Below are 24,246 nucleotides of genomic sequence, written 5' to 3'. Positions count from 1 at the left end.
ATTGTTTAAATGGGGATACCTGGGTGGCTTAGTCAGTTGAGCATCCAACTTCAGCTCGGGTCATGATCTCATAGTTTGTGAGTTCGAGTCCCGCGTTGGGCTTGCTGCTGTCGGCTCAGAGGCCACTTTGGATCCTCTGTATCCCTCTCTTTCTGCTCCTCCCTGCTCACGTGCATTTTCTCTCTCTCTCTCTCTCTCTCTCTCTCTCTCTCTCTCTCTCAAAAATGAATAAACATTTTAAAAAATGTTTCAATGGTAATTTTTATGGTCTGTATATTTGTTCTGTATTTATTACATTAATTTGTTTTAATTTCATTTCTTCTTGAATTGCCCTGGTAGTCTAAGTTAGGTCATCTATAGAGAATAGCTAGTACTGTTTTTCTGTATTTTTCCTCTAGCAAATAGAGTATAAGGACATGTTAATATGATTTCAGGGTGCCTGGGTGGCTCAGTTGGTTGAGTGTCCAACTTTGGCTCAGGTCATGATCTCAGTTTGTGAGTTCAAGCCCCACATCAGGCTCTGTGCTGAGAGCTTACTCAGAGCCTGGAGCCTACTCCAGATTCTGTCTCCCTTTCTCTGTGTCCCTGCCCCACTCACACTCTGTCTCTGTCTCTCTCAAAAATAAACATTTTTTTTAAATTAAAAAAAAATGTTAATAAGATTTCCAGTCACATAATCAGGTGGATGAGCATTATCAGCATATATGCAATAGTCCTCTCCCAAACATCAATAATACCCACATCGAAATCCACAAAAATATCCTTCACAATAAGATTTTTAATACAACCATGGAAATCACTAATCATCTCTGGTATTTTCAGTTTTAAGATCAACTTGGTCTCTGGGCTTTGTGAGAGTGGACATTCAATGGCCTTTTGAACATTAATGGCCCTGTGAATGAAAATTTTGACAGGAGAAGGTCTGAGGTGCTGGCCAGGGGTAATGACAATGGCTGTGTCATTGTCTCTGGCTGCTCGATCAATTTTCCTTGGGATATAGTTTTCATTACCAAACAGATGTTTGGTAATACATGGAGGACCATGCTTTTTCCACTGAATCAAAATATGTCTTGTGGCATCCAGAAGTATACATGTTTTAAAGACCCCAATTCCATGATGATCAAAATATTTTAAGGCTGATGGAAAACAAATCAATAATTCTTTGTAACTAAATGAAATTAATTACATAATTTTTAAATGTACATATTTGTAAAATTCTAACCAAGATAATTTCTAATGATAATAGCATTACTGCTAAGGGGAAGAAAAGAACTTCACCAGATGCATTAAAATCTTAACAAAATGGGTGTAGAAAGAGGAAGAAAAACGTTAGTATTTATGAATGAAAAAATAAAATTTGACTTTTAGTTAAAAACCCCAATCCAAATGTTTGGCAAATTAAAAAAACAAAAATTATTTTATAAGAAACTCATAAATCAACTGTAATTTCAAAATAAAAATACATACTTTCCACCACTTTTTGTAAGTAGTAAACCCATTGATGCAGTGTTGAATCTTCAATAAGGAAAGTAAGTTTTCTCTTCAAGCAGTCGTTTTTAATTTGTGTTTAACTTGCTCTATTTACAAAATGCTGTAATCCACCTTATTTTCACAGTATGACCACTGGGGAAAGGAGTCTTCGTTTCAGTCTTTTTCCTATGTTCTCACTCTCTGGCAATAAAAATACGTGCAGTAAACAATTTTTATTACCACAAATTATTTTTGAAACAAATTCCTCATTTTCTCCCTTCCTTTTCTCTTTTCTCTCCACCCTTCTCTATTTATTCTCTCCTCTCTTCAACAAATATTTTTTTAACAAGATCGTGTTAAAGGATGAATTAAAAGTCTCACTTTTGAATAATCTCACTAAGGAATGGTTTGTCCTGGAGTAGGGATAATTTTTCTTGTGCATTTGCAATGTTTTCCTCAGGCTTTACCTAGTCCCCCAAGTTACTCAACAGCTAGCCAAATGAGGAGGAAATAAGTGGCCATGAAATAGCAAGCCTCAGTAACTCAGCTAAACATTGTACCAATAACATTGACCTTGGTAACTTGTGAAGTTTCCCCTCAAACTCTTCTTCTCTGTGGAGAAACCTTGAATGTGTTTATGAAATGATGTCACACACATTGTTTATTTTGTGTGCACCAGAATCCGGTTCTTGGGTTAAAATTTCAGTGTTGGCCCCAGGCTGAACATCTTATCAGTGCGGTCTGATAAATGTAGAAAAAGGGAGGGCTGATAGCTCCTTATTCTGCATACTTCACTATAAAAGTAGCCTCAGCTGTATTCATTGACTCACATCATGCTTTCACCCAGGTAAGACTCGGGCCATTTAAACAAATATCATTGAAGTATAGTTGATATAAAATGTTATATTAGTTTCAAGTGTACAACATAGTGATTCCACAATTCTGTGCATTACTTAGTGCTCACTACAATAACTATAGTCGTCATCTGTCACCATACAACATTGTTACAGTATTATGGATTATATTGCCTGTGATGTACTTTTCATCCCCATGACTTACTTACTTTATAACTGGAAGTTTGTACCTCTGAATACCCTTCACCTATTTGATCCATCTCCCCAGCTGTATATACCTCTGGCAGCAAACACTTTGTTCTCAGAGTCTGTTCCTGGTTTTCTGGGTTTTTTATTTTTATTTTTTATTTTTAGATTCCACACAAAGGAGAAATCCTATGGTCTTTGTCTTTCTGACTTACCTCATTTAACACAATACCCTCTAGGTCCATCCATTTTGTTGCAAATGGCAAGATCCCACTCTTTATAAGGCCTAGTATGCTCCATTGTGTTTATATATACTGCAACTCTGTTGCCATTCATCTGTTGATGGACACCTAGGTTGCTTTCCTATCTTAGCTATTCTAAATACTGCAATAAACACAGCAGTGCATATATCTTTTTCAGTTAGTGTTTTTGGTTTCTGTGCATAAATAATCAGTAATTACTGGATTGCATAGTATTTCTATTTTTAATTTTTTGATGAACCTACATCTTTTCCACAGTGGCTGCACCAATTTACATTCCCACAAACAGTGTACAAGTGTTCCCTTTCATCTGCAGCCTCATCAAAGTTTGTTATTTCTTGTCTTTCTGATTCTAGCCATTTTGACAGGTGTAAGGTAACATCTCCTTGTGGTTTTGATTTGCATTTCCCTGAGGATTCGTGATATGGAGGATATTTTCATGTGTCTGCTATCTGTCTTCTTAAAAAAAATGTCTATTCCAGTCCTCTGCTCATTTTTTTTTAATGGGGTTGTTTGTTTTGGTGTTGAGTTGTAAAAGATAGTAATATATTTTAGATCTTAACCCCTTATCAGATAAATCATTTGCAAATACCCACTGTAATTCAGTAGGTTGCTTTTTAATTTTGTTGACAGTTTCCTACAGTGTGTGAAGCTTTTTTGTTGGGTTTTGTTTAATTTATTTAAATTCAAGTTAGTTAACGTCCAGCGTAGTATTGGTTTCAGGAGTCAAACCCAGTGATTCATCACTGACACATATAACACCCAGTGCTCATCCCAGTAAGTGCCCTCCTTAATGCTCCTCATTGATTTAGCCCATCCCTCCATCCACTTGCCCTCCAGCAACGCTCAGTTCTCTGTATTTAAGAAATTCTTCTGGTTTCCCTCCCCTTCTGTTTCTATCTTATTTTCCTTCCTATCTCCTATGTTCAGATGAACATGTTTTGTTGCTTAAGTTCCACATGTGAGTGAAATCATATATTTGTCTTTCTCAGACTTACTTTGCTTAACATAATACACTCTAGTTCCGTCCATGTTGTTGGAAATGGCAAGATTTCATTCTTGTCGATCACTGAGTAGTATCCCGTTGTGTGTGTGTGTGCGCGCGTGCACATACCACATCTTTTTAAAAAAAAATTATAAATGTTTATTTGTGAAAGAGAGTGAGAGAGACAGAGTGCAAGTGGGTGGGGGGCTGAGAGGGAGACACCGAATCTGAGGCAGGCTACAGGCTCTGAGTTGTCAGCACAGAGCCCAGTGCGGGGCTCAAACTCACGGTCTGCAAGATCATGACCTGAGCTGAAGTCTAACAAGTAACTGTGAGCCACCCAAGTGCCCCTATCTTTATCCATTTATCAGTTGATGGATATTTGGGCTCTTTCCATAATTTGTCTCTTGTTGATAGCACTATTATAAACACTGGGCTGTATATCCCTTTTGGAATCCGTGTTTTTATATCCTTTGGATAAATACCTAGTAGTGCCATAGCTGGGTTGTAGTATAGTTCTATTTATAATTTTTTGAGGAAACTCCACACTGTCTAGCAGAGTGGCTGCACCAGTTTGCATTCCCACCAACAAGGTAAACGTGTTCCCCTTTCTCCACATCCTCGCAAACATCTGTTGTTTTCTGACTTGTTCATTCTAGCCATTCGGGCAAGTGGGAAGTGATAGCTCATTATGGTTTTGATTTGTAGTTCCTTGATGATGAGTGATTTTGAGCATTTTTTAAACGTGTGTTAGCCATCTGGATGTCTTCTTTGGAAAAGTGTTTCTTCTGCCGATTTCTTGTCTGGATTATTTGTTTTTTGGGTGTTGAGTTTGATAAGTTCTTTATAGATTTTGGATACTAACCCTTTGTCCAATATGTCATTTTCAAATATCTTATCCCTTTCCATTGGTTGCCTTGAGTTTTCCTGATTGTTTCCTTCACCAGGCAGAAGCTTTTTATCTTGATGAGGTCACAGTAGTTCATTTTTGCTTTTGTTTTCCTTGCATCCAGAGATCTGTCTAGTAAGGAGTCGCTATAGCTGAGATCAAAGAGGTTGCTGCCTGCTTTCTCCCCTAGGATTTTTGTGGCTTCCTGTCTTATGTTTAGGTCTTTCATCCATTTTGAGTTTATTTTTGTGTATGGTGAAATAAAGTGTCCAGGTTCATTTTTCTGCGTATCACTGTCCATTTTTCCCAGCACCACTTGCTGAAGAGACTGTCTTTTTTCCAATGGATATTCTCTCCTGCTTTGTCACAGATTACTTGGCCACACGTTTATGGGTCCATTTCTGGGTTTTCTATTCCATTGATCTGACTTTCTGTTTTTGTGCCAATACCATACTGTCTTGATGATTACAGCTCTGTAATATACCTTGAAGTCTGGGATTCTGGTGCCTCCAGCTTTGGTTTTCTTTTTCAACATCATTTTGGCTACTTGGGGTCTTTTCTGGTTGCATACTAATTTTAGAATTTTTATTCTAGCTCTGTGAAGAATACTGGTGTTATTTGATAGGGATTGCATTGAATGTGTAGATTGCTTTGGGTAGTATCAACACTTTGATGGTATTCTTCCAATCCATGAGCATGGAATGTTTCTCTATTTCTTTGCGTCTTTTTACATTTCTTGAATAAGCTTTATATAGTTTTCAACATACAGATCTTTCACCTTTTTACCTAGGCTTATTCCTAAGTATCATAGGGTTTTTGGTGTAATTATAAATGGGATTGATTCCTTGATTTCTCTTTGTGCTGCTTCATTATTGGTGTATAGAAATGCAACTGATTTCTGTATGTTGATTTTATATCCTGCAACTTTCCTGATTTTTGGTGGAGTCTTTTGGGTTTTCCACATAAAGTATCATGTTTTGTGCAATGAGTGAAAAATTGATCTCTTGTTTGCTGATTTGGATGCCTTCTATTTCATCGTTGTCTGACTGCTGAGGCTAGGACTTCCAGGACTATGTTCAACAACTGGTAAGAGTGGACCTCCCTGTTGTCTTCCTGACTTAGGGGGAAAGCTCTCATTTTTTCCTCATTGAGGATGGTATTAACTGTCTGTCATATATGGACTTTACAATGTTGAGGTATGTTCCTTCTATCCTTACTTTCTTGAGGGTTTTTATGAAGAAAGGCTACTCTATCTTGTCAAATGCTTTTTCTGTACCTATTGAGAGGATCATATGGTTCTTATCCTTTGTCTTCTTAATGTGGTGTATTCACGTTGATTGATTTATTTTTGGTGTAGTCCAATACATTATTTTTGCTTTTGTTTACCTTCCCTGAGGAGAACTATCTAAAAATGTTAAGGTTGGTGTCAGAGATTACTGCCTGTTTTCCTCTAGGAGTTTTATAGTTGCAGGTCTCACATTTAGGTCTCTAGTCCAATTTGAGTTTATTTTTGTGAATGATTGTGAGAAAGTGGTCCACTTGTATCATTTTTTATGTAGCTGTCCAGCTTTCCCTGTACCATTTATTGCAGATACTGCCTTTTCCCTATTATGTATTCTTACCTCCTTTGTCATAGATTAATTATGTAAGTACGGGTGTATTTCTGGGCTCTTTATCATGTTCTATTGATGTGTCTTTTTTTCTGCCAGTAGCATACTGTTTTAATTCCTATAGCTTTTTAGTACATCTTGAAATCTAGGATTGTGATGCCTGCACCTTTGGTCTTTTCCCAAGATTGCTTTGGCTCTTCAGGGTCTTTTGCGCTCCATACAAACTTTAGGATTATTCTAGTTCTGTAAAACAAACTCACTCACTCACTCACTTATAGTCACTCACTCACTATTTTGATAGGGATTGCATTGAATCTGTAGATTGGGGGTAATGAGGACATTTTAATCATACTCTTTGAATCCCTAAGTATGGAATATCTTTTTATATATTTGTGAAATCTTCAGTTTCTTTCCTCAATATCTAATATTATTTTTCTGAGTCTACTTATTTCGTCTCCTTGGTTAAGTTTATTCCTAGGTATTCTTTTTGGTAAAATTGTAAATGGAATTGTTTTCTTAATTTCTCGGACACATCATTTTTAGATGTGCAACCACATCTAAAAGATAGAAATGCAACCAATTTCTGTAAATTTTATATCCTGCAAATTTACTAAATTCACTTATTATTTCTAGTAGTTTCTTGGAGTCTATAGGGTTTACTATAAACTGAATCACATCTGCAAATAGTGAGAGTTTTACTTCTTTGTTACCATTTTGGATGTCTTTTAATTCTTTTTCATGTGTGATTACATTGTCTAGGACTTGCAGCACTATGTTAACTAAATGGCTTGAGAGTGGACATCTTTGTCTTATTCCTGCTCTTAGAGGAAAAGCTAAGCTTCACTGCTGAGTATGATGTCAGCTGTGGGTTTGTCCCATACAGACACTTTATGTCGAGTTAGGTACCCTCTAAACCCACCTTGAGAATTTTTATTATAAATATATGATGAATTTTGTCAAGTGTTTTTTCCTATTCAGATGATCACATGGTTTTAATCCTTCCTCTTCTGAATGTGAGATACATAATATTGATTTGCAAATATTTAGAAATTCTTGCATCCCTGGAATGAATCCCACTTGATTATAGCAAATAATCCTTTTTTTTAATGAAGTATAGTTGACACAATGTTACATGAGGTTCACATGCATAACAACAGAGTGATTCAACAACTCTGTATGTTCAGCTATGTTTACCACAAGTATAGCCACCATCGCTCCCCATAACACAATTAAAATACCATTGACTATATTCCCTGTGCTGTGCCTTTAATCCCGAGATTTATTTATTCCTTAACTGGAAGCCTGTACCTCCCATTCCCCTCACCCTTTGTGGCCATCCCCTCACCTCCAGAAACCATCATTTGTTCTCTATGGGTCTGTTTATGCTTTATTCCCTCATTTATTTTGTTTCTTGGATTACACATATAAGATGGATCACATGATGCTTGTCTTTGTGTCTGACTTATTTCGTAGTGTAATGCTCTAAGTCTATCCATGTTACAAATAGCAAGATCGCATTCTTTTTTCATGCCTGACTAGTATCCCATTGTATTTATATACCACAACATCTTTATCCATTCATTTATCAATGGACGCTTGGGTTGCCTCCATAACTTGGCTATTGTAAATACTGCAAAAAACATACAGGTACATCTGTCTTTTCAAATTAGTGTTTTTTATTGTTTGGGGGTAAACACCCAGTAGTGGATTACTGAATCATATCCTATTTTTAACTTTTTGAGGAACATCTAAACTATTTTCCACAATAAACATCTATTTACATTCCCACCAACAGTACAGAAGGGTTTCTCTTTTTATCTACATCATCATCAACACTTATTATTTCTTGTCTTTTTTTATTTGAGCCATTCTGACAGGTATAAGGTGATATTGTGTTGATTTTCATTTGCCTGATAATCAGTGATTTTGGGCATCTTTCCACGTGTCTGTTGGCCATCTGTATATCTATTTGGAAAAATGTCTATTCAGGTCCTCTGCTCATTTTTTAATCAGATTGTTTTGGTGTTGAGTTGTACAAGTTCCTTATATATTCTGGATGTTAATCTCTAATAAGATCTATCATTTGTAAATACCTTCTCCCATTAAGTAGGTTGTCTTTTCATTTTGTTGTTTTTCTTTCCTGTGCAAAAGCTTTTTACTTTGTGTACTCTCAATAGTTGATTTGTTTAGAAAACTGTTGCTGAGGCTGATGTCAAAGAGATCACTGCCTGTTTTCTTGCAGGAGTTCTATGGTTTTAGGTCTCAAAATTATGTTGTTAATCCATTTTAGTTCATTTTTGTGTGTGGTATAGAAAGTGGTCCAATTTAATAATAACATAGCTGAAAGAAATCAAGAAAACAATCCCATTTAATATTGCAACATAAAATAAAATACCTAGAAATAAACTTAACCAAAGAGGTGAAAGACCAGTACTCTGAAACCTGTAAAACATTGATTAAAGAATTGAAGAGGACACAAGTAAGTGGAAAAGTATTCCATGCTCATGATCAGAATAATTAATACTGTTCACATGTCCATATTACCACAAATAATTTACAGATTTAATGCAATCCTTATCAGAGTTACAATAGGACTTTTCACAGAACTAGAGTAAATAATTCTAAAATTGGTTTGGAGCATAGAAGATGCTGAATAGCCAAAGTAATCTTGAGAAAGGAGACCAAAACTTCAGGTATCACAATCTCAGATGTAAAAATATACTAGAAAGCTATAGTATTCAAAACTGTATGCTACTGGCACAAAATAGATATGTGGATTGGTATCACAGGAGAGAGATCACAGAAATAAACCCAAACTTGTATTGTCAGTTAATTTATGACAGGAAGCAAGATTATACGATGGGGAAAAGACAGTCTCTTTGATAAATGGCATTGGGAAAACCAGACAGCTACACACAAAAGAGTGATTTAAAAAATGTATCATTGCATCTCTGGAGGCAAGGGAAACAAAAGCAAAAATGAACTACTGGAACCTCATCAAAATAAAAAGCTTCTGCACAGCAAAGGAAACAATCAACAAAACTAAAAGGCAACTGACAGAATGGGAGAAGATATTTGCAAATGACATATCAGATAAAGGGTTGGTATCCAAAATCTATAAAGAACTTATCAAACTCAACACCCAAAAAACAAATCATCCAATGAAGAAATGGACAAAAGACACGAATAGACACTTCTCCAAAGAAGACATCCAGATGGCCAACCGACACATGAAAACATGCTCCACATCACTCATCATCAGGGAAATACAAATCAAAACCACAATGAGATACCACCTCACACCTGTCAGAATGGCTAACATGAACAAGTCAGGCAACAACAGATGTTGGTGAGGATGTGGAGAAAGAGGATCTCTTTTGCATTGTTGGAATGCAAGCTGGTGCAGCCATTCTGGAAAACAGTATGGAGGTTCCTCAAAAAACTAAACATAGAACTACCCTACAGTCCAGCAATTGCACTGCTAGGCATTTATCCATGGGATACAGGTGTGCTGTTTCAAAAGGACACCTGCACCCCCATGTTTATAACAGCACTATCAACAAGAGCCAAAGTATGGAAAGAGCCCAAATGTCCATCAATGGATGAATGGATAAAGAAGATGTGGTATATATGTATGTATATATGTATGTACATATATATGTATATGTATACATACATACATATATACATACATATATGTATATATACATATATATACCACATGTATATGTATATACATATATATACATACATATATACATACATATTATATACATACATATATATATACATATATATATATATATACATACACATACACAATGGAGTATTACTCGGCAATCAGAATGAAATCTTGCCATTTGCAACTACATGGATAGAACTGTAAGGTATTATGCTAAGTGAAATTAGTCAGAGAAAGACAAAAATCATATGACCTCACTCATCTGAGGACTTTAAGACACAAAACGGATGAACATAAGGGAACGGAAACAAAAATAACAAAAACAGGAAGGGGGACAAAACAGAGGAGACTCATAAATATGGAGAACAAATTGAGGGTTACTGGAGGGGTTGTGGGAGGGGGGATGGGCTAAATGGGTAAGAGACATTAAGGAATCTACTCCTGAAATCATTGTTTCACTATGTGGTAACTAATTAGGATGTAAATTTTAAAAAATAAATATTTTAAAAAATGTATCATTGAATTTGGTTTGCCAATATTAAGAATTTTGCATACATATTGATCAGGGATATTGAACTTTATTCCCCCCCCCCCCCCTTAAGTGTCTTTATCTGGTTTTGCTAGCATGGGAATGCCAGATAGGTAGAGTGAGTCTGGAAATTTTCCTTCCTCTTCTTCTTTTTGGACTACTTTGAGGAGACTAGGTATTAACTCTTCTTTAAATGTTTGGTAGAACTCACCTGTGAAACCATTTGGTATTGGACTTTTATTGCTTTAGAGTTTTGATTACCAATTCACCCAATTTCAAGGAATTTATCCATTTTTTTCTAGGTTGTCTAATTTGTTTGTACACAACATTTTTTAAGTTGATTTATTTTCAGAGAGAGAAGGAGGGAAGGAGGGAGAGAGACAGGATGAGCAGGGGAGGAGCAGAGAGAGGGGGAGAGAGAATCCCAAACAGGCCCCATGCTGTCAGCACAGAGCCCAAAGGTAGTTGATTTCACCAACTGTGAGATCATGACCTGAGCTGAAATCAAGAGTCAGAAGCTTAGTTAACTGAGCCACCCAGGGTGCCTCTGTTCACATGTCATTTTTAATAGTATTCTTATAATCCTTTCTGTATTGGTGATATTGGTTGTTATTTCTCCCCTTTAATTTTTTATTCTATTTGTTTGAGTCCTCTCTCTTTTGTTCTTGATGAATCTGGCTAAAGGTTTATCATTTTTGTTTATCATTTTTATTTATCCTTTCAAAGAATCAGCTCTTAGTTTCAGTGTTTTTATCTATTGTTTTTTTGGGGGGGGTGTTTGGGGGTTTTTTGGTTTTTTTTTTGTTTTTTTTTTTTTTTTTTGGTTTTTGGGTTTTTTTTTTTCAGTTTCAACTTATACTCTGATCTTTATTATTTCCTTTCTTCTACAGATGTTGGATATTCTTCCTTTCTTTAGTTCCTTGAGGTATAAGATTGGAATATTTTATTTTATTTTTATTTATTTTTTTTTTAATTTTTTTTTCCAACGTTTTTTTATTTTTGGGACAGAGAGAGACAGAGCATGAACGGGGGAGGGGCAGAGAGAGAGGGAGACACAGAATCAGAAACAGGCTCCAGGCTCTGAGCCATCAGCCCAGAGCCCGACTCGGGGCTCGAACTCACGGACCGCGAGATCATGACCTGGCTGAAGTCGGACGCTTAACCGACTGCACCACCCAGGCGCCCCTATTTTATTTTTAAACTTTAGTTAACATAAAGTGCAGTACTGGTTCTGGAATAGAGTGCAGTGGTTTATCACTCACATACAATACCCAGTGCTCCTCACGACAAGTGCTCTCCCTAATATCCATCACCCACCTAGCTCTTCTCCCACCCACCTCCTTTTTAAGATTTTTGTTTTATGCAGTAGACCTGTATTGCTGTAAATTTTCCTCATTGAACTGATTTGGTTGTGTCCCAAAGATTTTGGACCATTGTTTCTATTTTCATTTGTCTGCAGGTATTTTATTTCCACTTTGTTGTCTTCATTAACCTATTGGTTGTTTAGTAGTGTGTCGTTTAGCTTCTGTGTGTTTGTGTTTTTGCCAGTTTTTTTCTTGTAATTAATTTCTCATTTCATACCATTTTCATCAGAAAAAATGCTCAATATGATTTCAATCTTAAATTTATTGAGACTTGTTTTATGGCCTAATATGTGATATGTGCTATAGAATATTCCATGTGCACTTGAAAGGAATATGTATTCTGTTTTGGGATAAAAGGTCCTCTATCTTTTAAGTCTATCTGGTATAATGTGTCATTCAAAGTCCCTGTTTCTTCACTGATTTTTCTGTCTGAATGATCTATCCATTGATAGAAGTATAAAGTCCCATAGTAGTATTGTCAATTTCTCCATCTGTGTTAATAATTGCTTTATGCATTTAGGTGCTCCTACATAGGTGCTAGACATTTCTAGTTTTTATAATCCTCCTGTTAGAATAATCCTTTTATCATTATGTAATTATAAAGCCCTGCTTTATCTCTGGTTACAGTTTCCATTTTAAAGTCTATTTTGTCTGATATAAGTATTGTTATCACAGCTTTTTTTTTTTTTTTTTTTTGCTTCTATTTACATGGAATATCTTTTTCCAGCCCTTACACTTTCAGGCTATATATGTCTTTAAATCAAAAGGGAATCTCAAGTAGGCAGAATGTAGATGGGTCAAGTTTGTTAGTTTAATCACTCAGACACACTATGTCTTTTGATGAGAGCATTTAGACCAGTTATATTGACAATAACTATTGATAAGTATATATATATTGCCGTTTTGTTATGGTTTTTGTTGTTTTTATAGTTCTGTTGATTTCTTCTTCCCTTGTCTCTTCTGTTTTGATGGCTTTCTTTAGTGTTATGCTTGGATTACTTTCTCATTATTTTTTTGTATCTATTAATAAGTTTTGATTTATAGTTACCATCGGATTCATATGTAACATCTTATATATATATAGAATCTACATTAAGTTGATGACTCCTTAAATTTAAACACATTCTGGGGCACCTGGGTGGCTCAGTTGGTTGAGCATCTGACTTTTGACTTCAGCTCGGGTCATGATTTCATGGTTCATGGGTTCAAGCTCCATGTCAAGCTCTGTACCGACAGTACAGAGCCCACTCAGGATTCTCTCTCTGTCCCTCCTCTGCTCGTTTTCTCTCTCTCTCTCTCTCTCTGTCAAAATAAATAAACAAACATTAAAATTTTTTGAACATATTCTAAAAGAACTACATTTTTACTGCTCCCTCCATGTTTTATATATAGGTCACTTTACATCTTTTTACTTTGTATATCTTTTGAGTAATTTTTGTAGACATAATTGATTTTATTATTTTTATGTTTTAACTTCTGTACTGGCTTTAAAAGTGATTATTGTACTACATTTACTATGTTTGCTTTAACCAGTGAAATTTTTTTTCATAATTTTCTTCTAGTTAAGGTCTTTTCTTTCCATTTAAAAATTTCCCCTTAACATTTCTTGAAAGGCAAATTTAGTGATGATGAACTCCTTTAACTTTTATTTGTCTGGAAATTTCTTTAGATCTCCTTCAATACTGATAGATGATCTTGTAGGCTATTTTTGCAGGTTTTTTGCTTTCAGCACTTTGAAGATACCATGCAACTCCTTTCTGGCCTGCAAACTTTCCACTCAAAAATCACTTCATAGCCTTATAGAGTTTCTCTGGCCTATAACTAGTATCTTTGCTCTTGCTGCTTTTAATATTTTCTATCTTTGTTTTTTGCTTTTTTTTCTTAATTTATTTTTTACAGAGGGCACGAGCATGAGTGTGGCAGGAGCAGAAAGAGAGGGGGACAGAGGATCTGAAGCAGGCTCTGCACTGACAGCAGAGAGTCCTATGTGGGGCTTGAACTCATAAACCATGAGATCGTGACCTGAGCTGAAGGTAGATGGTTAACTGACTCAGCCACCTAGGATTCTTGCTTTTAAAATTGTTATGTGTTTAAATTGGTATGGACCTCCATGGGTTCATCTAATTTGGGCTCATCTGTCCAGAACCTGGATATCTGTTCCCTTCCTCCCAGATTAGGGAAGTTTTCAGCTATTTCTTTAAGTGATCTTCCCCTTTCCCTTTTGTTCACTCTCTCTCGCTCCTCCAGAGATCTCTGTACTGTGAATGTTATTATGCTTAATGATGTCACAGGGTCCCTTAATGTATTCTCGTTTTTTATTCTTTTTTCTTTTCAGCATGGTTGCTTTCCACTACCCTTTCTTCGATGTCAATTACCCATTCTTCTGCATCCTCTAATTTTCTATTGATTCCCTCTGGTGTATTTTTTATTTCAGTTACGTATTCTTCAGCTCTGACAGGTTATTTTTTATATTTTCTGTCTCTTTGTTGAAGTTTTTACTGAGTTTATCAACTCTATTGTCAAGTAAAGTGAGTATTTTTATGACCATTAATTTGAACTCTTGAACAGCCATATTGCTTATCTTTGTTTCATTTACCTGTTTTTCTGTGGTTTTTTTTTCTTCATTTGGATCATAGTCCTCTGTTTCTTCATTGTGTTTATCTTTGTATTTGTTTCTATATATTTGGTAGGTCAGGTATGTCTCCTGGTCTTAAAAGTAGTGGCCTTGTGTAGAAGGATTCCTGTGGTGCTCTGTAGCATAATCCCCTTTGTCACCACAGCTAGGCCCTCCATGGGTCTCCCCTATGTAGGCTACATATGCCATCTTGTTATGGCTGACCCACAATTGCTGTAAGGATGCTGGGTGGGTTAAGCTGGTGCTCAGCTCTACTTGCTGTAATTGCCCTCTTTGCTTGTTGTAGGAGCCCTGGGCAGCCAAGTTTGCTCCTTGTGCTGTTAAGAGGCTCAGCCCAGACCCACTGGTGGGTAGGACCGGACCTCAGACTATCTGTTCACCATTAGCCCCTGTGACATCTGTGGGTACATCAAAGGGCAGGGCTTGCTCCCTGCAAAGCCAGGTGAGAGGCCCAGCTGCAAGCACTGGAGGGTGCTGGTGTGTGGGGTTAGTTTGCCACCTCCACAGGGCAGAATGGCCTGCCCAGTAGATGTGACAGGGTGCTTTAGAGGGGTACCTGCTGGGGCAAGTGGGTTGGGTGAGGCAGGTCTACAGGGAAATGCTGGGGTGGGGCATGCAGTGCCAGCAAGGTGAATGGAGAGTATTAAAACTGGCTCCAGAGGGGCGCCTGGATGGCTCAGTTGGTTAAGCATCTGACTTCGGTTCAGGTTGTGAGTTTGAGCCCCACACCGGGCTCTTTACTGACACCTCAGAGCCTGGAACCTGCTACAGGATTCTGTGTCTTCCTCTCTGTCTGCCCCTCCCCTGCTTGTGCACTGTCTCTCTCTCTCTCAAAAAAAAATTAAAAAAATATATTTTTTGAATAAAAAAAAGAACTGGGTCCAGAAAGCATTTGGCTATCTAGGCTTGGGGAGGGTAAGAAAAATGGCACCCACAAGCACTTTCATTCTTCTAGAAAGCTCCTGCAGACACTTGCCCTCCCCCAGAGCACATCCTAAAATTAGTCAATAAATCTCCTTCACATATACTCCATACACTTCAAATTGCTGCTCCTGTACTATGTCTCAGGCTGAGTTATTTAGTGGCTAGCTCTTGAAGGGATGGACTCAGTTTCCTTTTGCCCACTGGCTCTCCTGGAGTTAATCCTGCTGATTTTCAAAACCAGCTACTATGGGGACTGGTCTTCTCAGTGCAGGTCCCCGGGACCGGGGATGTCTGCCATGAAGTCTGATTCTCTTGTTCCTCCATACATGTTATGTCCCTCCCATTTGTGGTCAGTTATACTATACCAGGGGTTTGGTTTCCAGCTGTACTCCTCCTACCCTTTTTGATGTGGCCTTCTCTCTACAACTAGCTATGGAAGATATGTTCTGCCGGACTTCAGATTGTTTTTGGAGTTAGTTGCAATATGTATAGTTGTTGCCTCATAGTGTCCATGGGATGAGGTGAGCTCAGGATTTTCCTAATCCACTGTCTTCTCTCTTTCAAGATGGAGGTCATTTATATATTTTGCCGCTTAAACAATATACCTTCTTTGTCATCTCCCTACATTGTTGGGATTTGTGGTATATGTTTAGACAATTAAATTTATGTATATTGAATTATATCAGATTTATAAATGGCTCTAAAAATAACAATCTGGCATTATCATCTAAGGAACCACATAATTGTATTAAAAATTATGGTCCAGGAAATAGGGAAACCACAGAGGTGTTAAAAGGCCTCCAGTTGCTTCAAGTCTAACAACTTTTTTTGGTGTAATAGTTGGTATGAATGATGGTTGCCATGGCAGAGATAAGGGATCTGTCTTTTCCATAGACTGAGCTTTCAGTGGGTTCATGATTTATTTATATGTTCTCCACAAGGTTTAGCAAAGTACTTTGCCTACACTAGGCCCTCCATAAACATTTACTGAATATATGAAAAATGGGCAGTGTGCAAATGCATACAGCATTGATTGTTATAACGGAAGTCATTTGCTTTTCTGAAATTCACTTAAATTCCGGTATAGCAAAACCATCGCTTTTATGAGTGAGATGGCTGTGTATTGACCACTGAATTTCCTGTGATAAAATGAAAATATCCGCAGAAATTGCTAGCTCATAGAACTTTAATTAAGATGGTTTGGCTGAAACAGATATGAGAAACCACCAAAGAAATTATCTAACTCTGTAGCTTATCTGAGACATTTTCACATTACCTAATTATTGGATTTTTAAGAAATCTTAAGTTTAAATAAAAATAACATGTACATTTTGAGAGCAGGCAGCTGAAATTAAGAGTTGGTTAGACATTTAGATCTGACTTAGTATTAAAATTGATTTAAATTGATATGAAAATAATTTCTAAGAATAATAAAGTCCCCCCTGTAAAACCCAAGATGATTGACACTCTTTGTCCGAGGAAATGAAAGTTTGAAATAGTTAATGTCTAAGAAATTTCTCAAAGTAAAATATCATTTAAATGGATAAATTGTGAACACGGCAAGCAATAGCACAATAGACTTACTATTATGTGGTAAGACTTCAATGTAGGTAAAGTTCTTTATCATTTCAACCCCCATGTTTGATCTTCAAAAAATTGGAAAAATAAATTAGCCAGATATCTGCCCAGATATTAAAGTAAAAAATGAATCACTAGCTGAGAGAGATTGAGCCACTCTTCACTCTCTACAAATGCTTTACTTTCCTTTACTTTGATATATTTAAGATATTCTGAGAAAGTAAATGGGTTAGGATTCTGGAAAATCATTCTCCTGGTAAGGGAAGGGATCCAAAGATCCAGAAAGAGGGCGATGTGGAATTCATAAAACATGTATCTTTGGTTTTATCTTCTAAATGATTTTCTACTGCAAGCCAGCCTTTGCATCTTTACCACCTGTGGTAATTCAGGCCTTCATAAACATTTTCCTATGGCAGTACTTCTCAAACTTGAGTGTACATCAGGATTATCTGGAGAGCTTATTATAACTCCGATTACTGAACTGTATCCCCAGGGCTTCTGATTCAATAGTTCTGGGGCACTTGAAGAGATACCTACACCCCATATTCATAGCCTCATTAATTCACAGTAGCTACGATATGGAAAGAACCTAAGTGTCCATTGATGGATGAATGAATACAGATATAGTCTAAATATACAATGCAATATCATTCAGACTTAAAAAAGAAAAATAGCTTGCCATTTGAAATAACATGGATAAACCTGGAGGACATGCTAAGTAAAATAAGTCAGATACAGAAAGATAAATTTCACTTGTATATGAAATCTAAACAAGTCAAATTCATAGAAACAGTAGAATGGTAGTTTTCAGAGTTTGGGGGTGGGAGAAATGGGGAGATCTTGGTTAAGGGGTATAAACTTTGAGTTATAAGATGACTAAGGTCTGGGGATCTAATGTACAGCATGATAACTATAGTTAATGTAGGTTTAAAATTGGCTGTGAAAGCAGATCTTAAGTGTCCTTACACAACACACACACACACACACACGCGCGTGCGCGCGTGCACCTGGTTGGCTCAGTCAGTAGAGCATGCATCTCTTGGTCTCAAGATTATAAGCCCCACATTGAGTGCAGAGATTACTTAAAAATACAAAATAAAACACACACAAAAATGCAAACTATGTGAGGTGATGGATATGTTATTCAACTTGATTATGGTAACTATTCTACAAGGTATATGTGTATTTCTGCTCCTTTGGTTTATCCCAACTAAAACATCCTCTGTGCTGCCTGTTTTCCCCTAGACAAAATACTTCCATGACTTTCCATCATCAACCTACAGGATAAGGACCAAGCTCCTTGACTGGCTTACAACCTTCTATGAAAGTCCAATTGTCCAGCCTCCTATTCATGCACTTTTGACCTTCACAAGATCCCCAGAGGTTATTTTCTGTACTTTGTCATCTCCTTGAGAGTAGCATTTGGGTCAGTCTTATTCATTATAATGTTTTAGTGGCCTAGCACAGTGAACTTCACCTCGAGGTATATAGGTCTTACAAATTAAGTTGGTGAGTATATCTGGTCAACTGAATTCATTCCATCAACATAGTATCCATCTTGGGAAAGGAAGGACTTCAGGGGCCAGGTCCACAGAGACCTCCAGGAAGGACAAAGGAAGTATTTTCCAAAATTGAAAAAGACTGCCTGAATTTTGGGATCAAATGAGAATAATCCCTCATCACGGGCATCATAGGGTTGCAGAAGTGAGGGGTCAGGGCATTTGGACAGTAACAGCTGTCGGGAGTGGTGGAGTCATGGGAGACAGTGTTATATATAGCCTCTTTCGCATAAAGTAGATTGGGATACAGGTTCTGACTGCATCTTGCTAGGTGTAACTTACTTTGGCCAAGCTATTTAATATATTTGGGCTGAAATTTCCACATATGTTAAATAAGCATAATAGTCACTCCAGATTATTTTTACTGAGGATCCTGTCAGACCTATCTTTGGCACAAGGTTAAAATTTGTCTTGTTGCAGAACCTGGATTTCTGAAATTTGAAATATTTATTCTCCCACATCTATTTAAGGTAAAGTTGAAGTTGTCAAGAGACAACCTTGTGAATTGGATTACCAAAGCCAAACTTTGGGACATTAAAAATAGGATTAAAAGGGGGCACCTGGTTGGCTCAGTTGGTTAGACATCTAACTTAGGCTCAGGTCATGATCTCACGGTTAGTGAGTACGAGCCCGATGTCAGGCTCTGTGCTGACAGTGCAGAGCCTACCTGGGATTCTCTGTCTCTCTGTCTCTCTGCCCCTCCCCTGCTTGTGTGCACTTGCTCTCTCTTGCTGTCTCAAAAATAAACATTTATAAACATATAAAAAAGTAGGATTAAAAACACAGTATGACGTTCATGTCAATGTGTCTTGTCTTAGTATTAAGTGTGCATGTATGTGTATGTATATGTGTGTGTATATATATACACACACATATGCATACACACACGTGTATATATACATATGCACGCACACACATTCACACACACTCACACACACGTGCATATTACGTTTCAGAAGGGAGTCTGTAACAGACCATGACAGAAACTGAAAGGTTTCTCAACAACTGTGTTTCCTATATGAAGTCTTCTCAGGTGGCAACCACTTGCTTATTTTCCCACCATGATTATCAAAAAAAAAATACTAAAATTAAAAATATTTTTTTAACTTGGAAGAAGTGAGTATTTGAGGAGGTAGCATCTGATTGGGTAGCTAGGGATAAGAAACATGAGGGAGAAACTGTATTTACTATGTTACAAATGAAAGAAACCAATTTAGTCCTTGGACTTGTGGGAAGAAATGATGTCCTAGCTCCTGACTTGGGCCTAAGAATGGGGCTTAGAGTTTTGTATTAGAATAATCTGCAAGAGTTCTTGGATATGGAATCAACTGTGAAACTGACTATTCACCTGTGAGGAAACGTATGTCTACTTCCATGCAAGAGGAGAAAAAAAGACATTTTTAAATGAAGCTTGGAATCCAGAAGTAAATGTGTGTATTGGAAAGTGAAACAGGGTCAGGCAAATTGTCATAAATATAGTCCACTTTGGAAGCATGATTGAGCCAAAAATACATGTACGTTAGCTAGACCAGGAATTTAGGGTTTCCTGAGAACAAGGAGGAAAGTGTGTAGGGAGAGCTCCCCAACACAGGCTGCGTTGAGGACCATCTCAAGAGAGAGCTGTATGTGGCCATCAGGGAAAATGGAATCAGCACAGGAAGACTCTGCCTGTAGAGTTAAAACATGGCCTTCAAAATGAAAAGGGCTCTACATCTTCATGAGGATACCTCCTTTAGGTATTAGTTAAAACAGTTTTTTGGAAAAGCCCAGCCTCTTTTGTCTGAGCCATAGGATAAAGGAATTGTTCCATATCTTTATCAGGAAAACAAAAAAGTGAAGGTGACAGAGCGGGAAAGGGACATTTTGTAGAAACCTAGGGTCAGTTGTGCCCTGCCCCCTGCCCTGGTGTCGTCATAATGTTTGAAATGGATTTGAACTTAAATTTTCAGGATACTATATTATTTCACTTGCTTTTTTGAACCCACATCACAAAACAAGGCCTTTCTATAGCAGCAATTACCAAACTATGGAACTAAAGTCTCTTAAAATGGTATAACTGTTCCATGGTCAAATAATTTTGAACCTCTGTCTTCCATCCCCACTTGAAGGGATACATACTAAAGTTACTGAATAAGCCAGCTGAAAATACACCTATTTAATTATTTTCCCTGATTGTATTTCACTTATTTTCCATTCAGCAGTTGAGAACCTTCCACGTGTTAGGCATCACTGGGCTAGGAGACAAAGTGGTGGCTCTTAATGGCTTCCTATCATATATAGATGGCCTCTAAGCTCTGCCTACCCATCTGACCTCCTTGCTCCATCATCCATTGCATTCTACCCTCAGTGGTTCCCCTCACCATTTCTGAAACATTCCAGCATGTTCTTACCTCAGTTCATATACTCTCTCTAGGGAATGGTATTTCCCCCAAAATTCATCTGGCTCACTTCCTCACTTCATTCAAGGTGTTGCTCAACTCACCTGTTCTCAGGTTGGTATTCAAAACAGGTCTCACCTGCCTCTTCTAAAATAGCACTCACCATTTCATTAACAATCCTTATTCTAGTGACTTTGTTACAACTTGTTGTTTGCCGTTTTTTTACTCCACTAGAATATAGAATTCCAAATACCCAGTGTTGCAGAATGAGTCTGGAGTTCTCTCTTGTCCAGCAAGAAAGCGGATGCAAAATTAAATGTGAGAGAGGCTAATAATGTCTGGGAGGAGATAAGAGCCCCAAGTAAGGGTCCTTGCTCAGTTTTTATTAGGATCAGAAGGCTTACAAACGTGATGGGTGTGCAGAAAGAGACAATGAAACAGTAATCATGAATTCATGTGTGTGAAAGAAAGGGGCTTTCAAAGATATGCAGTGTTAGGGGTTTGGGTCAATAGAAAACAAAATCCTGGTGTGAGTATCAGGTGCTGAGTGAGTCTGTTTGTCTCAACTTGCCTAGGGGATAAGACAGAGCATGCTACCCCGGGGTCAACATGGCACCTTTCTTTTGCTAATTACCTCTGCTCCAGGCAATTTCACCAGCAGTCTATTACCTAATCTTGGATGCATTCATCCTGTGGGTTCCTACTCCTATACTTCTATACTGGGGTGCCCTGTTTACCTAATCTTGGATTCTTTCATCCTAAACCTTGTTAACCCATTGGTGCAAACTCAGGGAATTCCTAAACTTATTCCCCACAACCCAGAGTTATGTCTGGAACATAGAAAGTCCTAACTATTTAAAAATTGAATAAATAAATGGCAAAAAAATTTATGGTTATAGCTTCACAGAACTTACAATTTAGCAGAAGATATAAAAATATGTGTGAAATTTAACAGTATAATGAGTGTTATCATTGGGAAAAAAATCAGAATGTACTGAAAGAATATGGGAATAGCACTTTACCCAAAGGTGGAAGAGTACTATTTAAACCAAGACTTGTACAATTACAGAGTTGAAGGAGCACATGGTCTGTTTGTGAAATGAACGTTTAGCTTGTCTGACAGCAAGGCAGCATAAGGGTGAGACAACAAGGTTTAGAGCTAGGCAAGTCCTTGTAAACATAACAGGGTATGGATTTTACCCTTAGAGCAATCGGGTCACATACAGGAATTTAAGCAAGGAAAAGTAAAAGTCATCCAGATTTTAGAAACCTCAGTTTGGATACAGTAGATTGAAGGAAACAAGACTGTGGACAAGGAAACCAGCTCTGGGGATGGGTGGAATAATCTAATTGAGGTACAATGATAGTTTCTCCACAGAGGCAACAGCAATGGAGTGATGACTGGGTTTAGTAACTCTGTGGGAGGTACAATGCATAGAATTTGGTGATTTATTTAATGTTCAGGGTGAAGTAGACCAATGATATTATTCATCCCCCCCTTTTTTTTGACATGGCATCTAATATTCTGTAGGATTGTTGTTCTATAGAATATGTTACAGAAAATACTGGTCTCTTAAAAAGTTGGTCTCTTACCAACTCTGGAAGTATTACAAACCAATGGGTAACAATCGGGATATGTAAAGTGCTTCATTGGTTATACTCCTTAAAACCACAGGTGTAAAGATGACCTGTATGGGGCCTGTGAGTATACCAGCAGCTGAACCGACTCTGATAGGATTATAACCAAATCAACATTTATTTGGTGTTAGGGAGCTTGATTAGGAAAAGTTTCTAGGCAGGGTTGGTCTGAACCTAAGCCTACCTCTTTGTATTGCCTATTGAATGTGAAGGCCTGTTCCTGTGGAAAAGACTTGGTTCTTCCTTTCTCAGATAGCAAATATTTCCCTCGCTGGTGGTCATGTGAGTCATACCTACAGGGAATATGTGGAGGCTTCATGCAGTAGAAGGCCTCTTGGTAGTCCAGGTCTTTACACAGTTGAGCAGTCGAGTTCAGGTTCAGACCACACAGAGCAAAGGCTAGGAGGTGCCATTGTCAAACTGGCCTGTGGAGATCATTCGGTCATAGTGTTGGTTCCTTGCCCTCCAGAGAGCAGACACCCCTTCACTGGGGTGGATGAGCAGGAGAGACAGAGACCCAGCCCTCCCTAAACAAAATGAAGCTGACAAGGTAGGTGCTGTTGTTGAAGTCTGTCACCTATTCTGAAGCGCCTACCTTCAGGGCTGGGGAGGACATCCTGGCCCTCAGGAAATCCCCACCATACATCTTCCTGTGTCCCAACTGGTCCCTTGCCTCCAGTAGAATATCTAGCTGCTTCCTCCTGCAATAGGTGTCTAGAGGTTGGAGGATGGTGGCTGTGCCATGTGCAGCCCTGGTGGTGGTGTTCATGTGGGTGAAACGTCTGGGTCAGATCAGCTGGTTTACTTTCTCCGTGATTCCCTTTATTCTCAGCTCAGTCTGTTAGTCAAACTGCTGGATCCAGTGGTACTTCAAGATGTAAGGTCTTTATTAAGATGTTCCATTGGTTCAGGGCAATACGGCTTCTCAAACTGAACAAGAACTGAAGTATTGAGGGAAAAGGAAGGTACTATCAACAAATAATATAGTCTGCTTTCAATATAAATTATTATGGCCCGCCTTAAACACATTTCAGTTGGTATAAACACATACCAAAAACGGATTCTAACAGTTTTCAATTTTGGAATCATAAGAATCAATTTCCATGAAACGTGACTTCCTCTGTTACCAACAGATGATTTTTTGGAAGTCATTGGCTTAAAAATTAACTACATAAAATAAGTATATATCATTTTGTGATTGAATTTTAAAGTGTGCCCCTTTGCTGTATCCTCACTTATTTTTTCTTTATAAAAATCACATAGCCATGTTATAGACAATACGGAAAACAGCAAACTTTTAAAAACATGATCCTGCCTACGCTTTGCTGTTTTTATGGTATTTTTTATTTATTGTGTCCCCTTTTCCTTTTTTCTTTCATGTATGTATTTTGTTTAGTAATCACATTAAAATTAGTACTAGTACTTTTTGCAGTAATATCATTATAAACAGTTTTTAAATTTGTTAATACTTGTTTTTGAGAGAGTGAGAGACAGCATGAGTGAGGAGGGGCAGAGAGCGTGAGGGAGACACATAATCAGAAGCAGGCTTCAGGTTCTGAGCTGTCAGCACAGAGCCTGACCTGGGATTCGAACCCATGAACTATGACATCATGACCTGAGCTGAAGTCAGATGCTTAAGGAACTGAACCACACAGGCACCCCAGTATAAACATTTTAATACTGTTAATCGGTTTTCATGATCATT

The 24,246-nt window shown here is 37.6% G+C and overlaps 1 pseudogene; it reads right to left on the bottom strand.

The window, feature by feature from the left end:
- Window positions 1–640: 640 nt before the first annotated feature.
- LOC121035313 (NXPE family member 2-like) lies at window positions 641–23,373 on the bottom strand (annotated as a pseudogene).
- Window positions 23,374–24,246: the final 873 nt, after the last annotated feature.

This window comes from Herpailurus yagouaroundi, unplaced genomic scaffold, assembly GCF_014898765.1.
Source record: "Herpailurus yagouaroundi ecotype Mexico unplaced genomic scaffold, PumYag 161, whole genome shotgun sequence".
NCBI lineage: Eukaryota > Metazoa > Chordata > Mammalia > Carnivora > Felidae > Herpailurus > Herpailurus yagouaroundi.
This window is presented reverse-complemented; position numbering and strand designations above follow the sequence as displayed.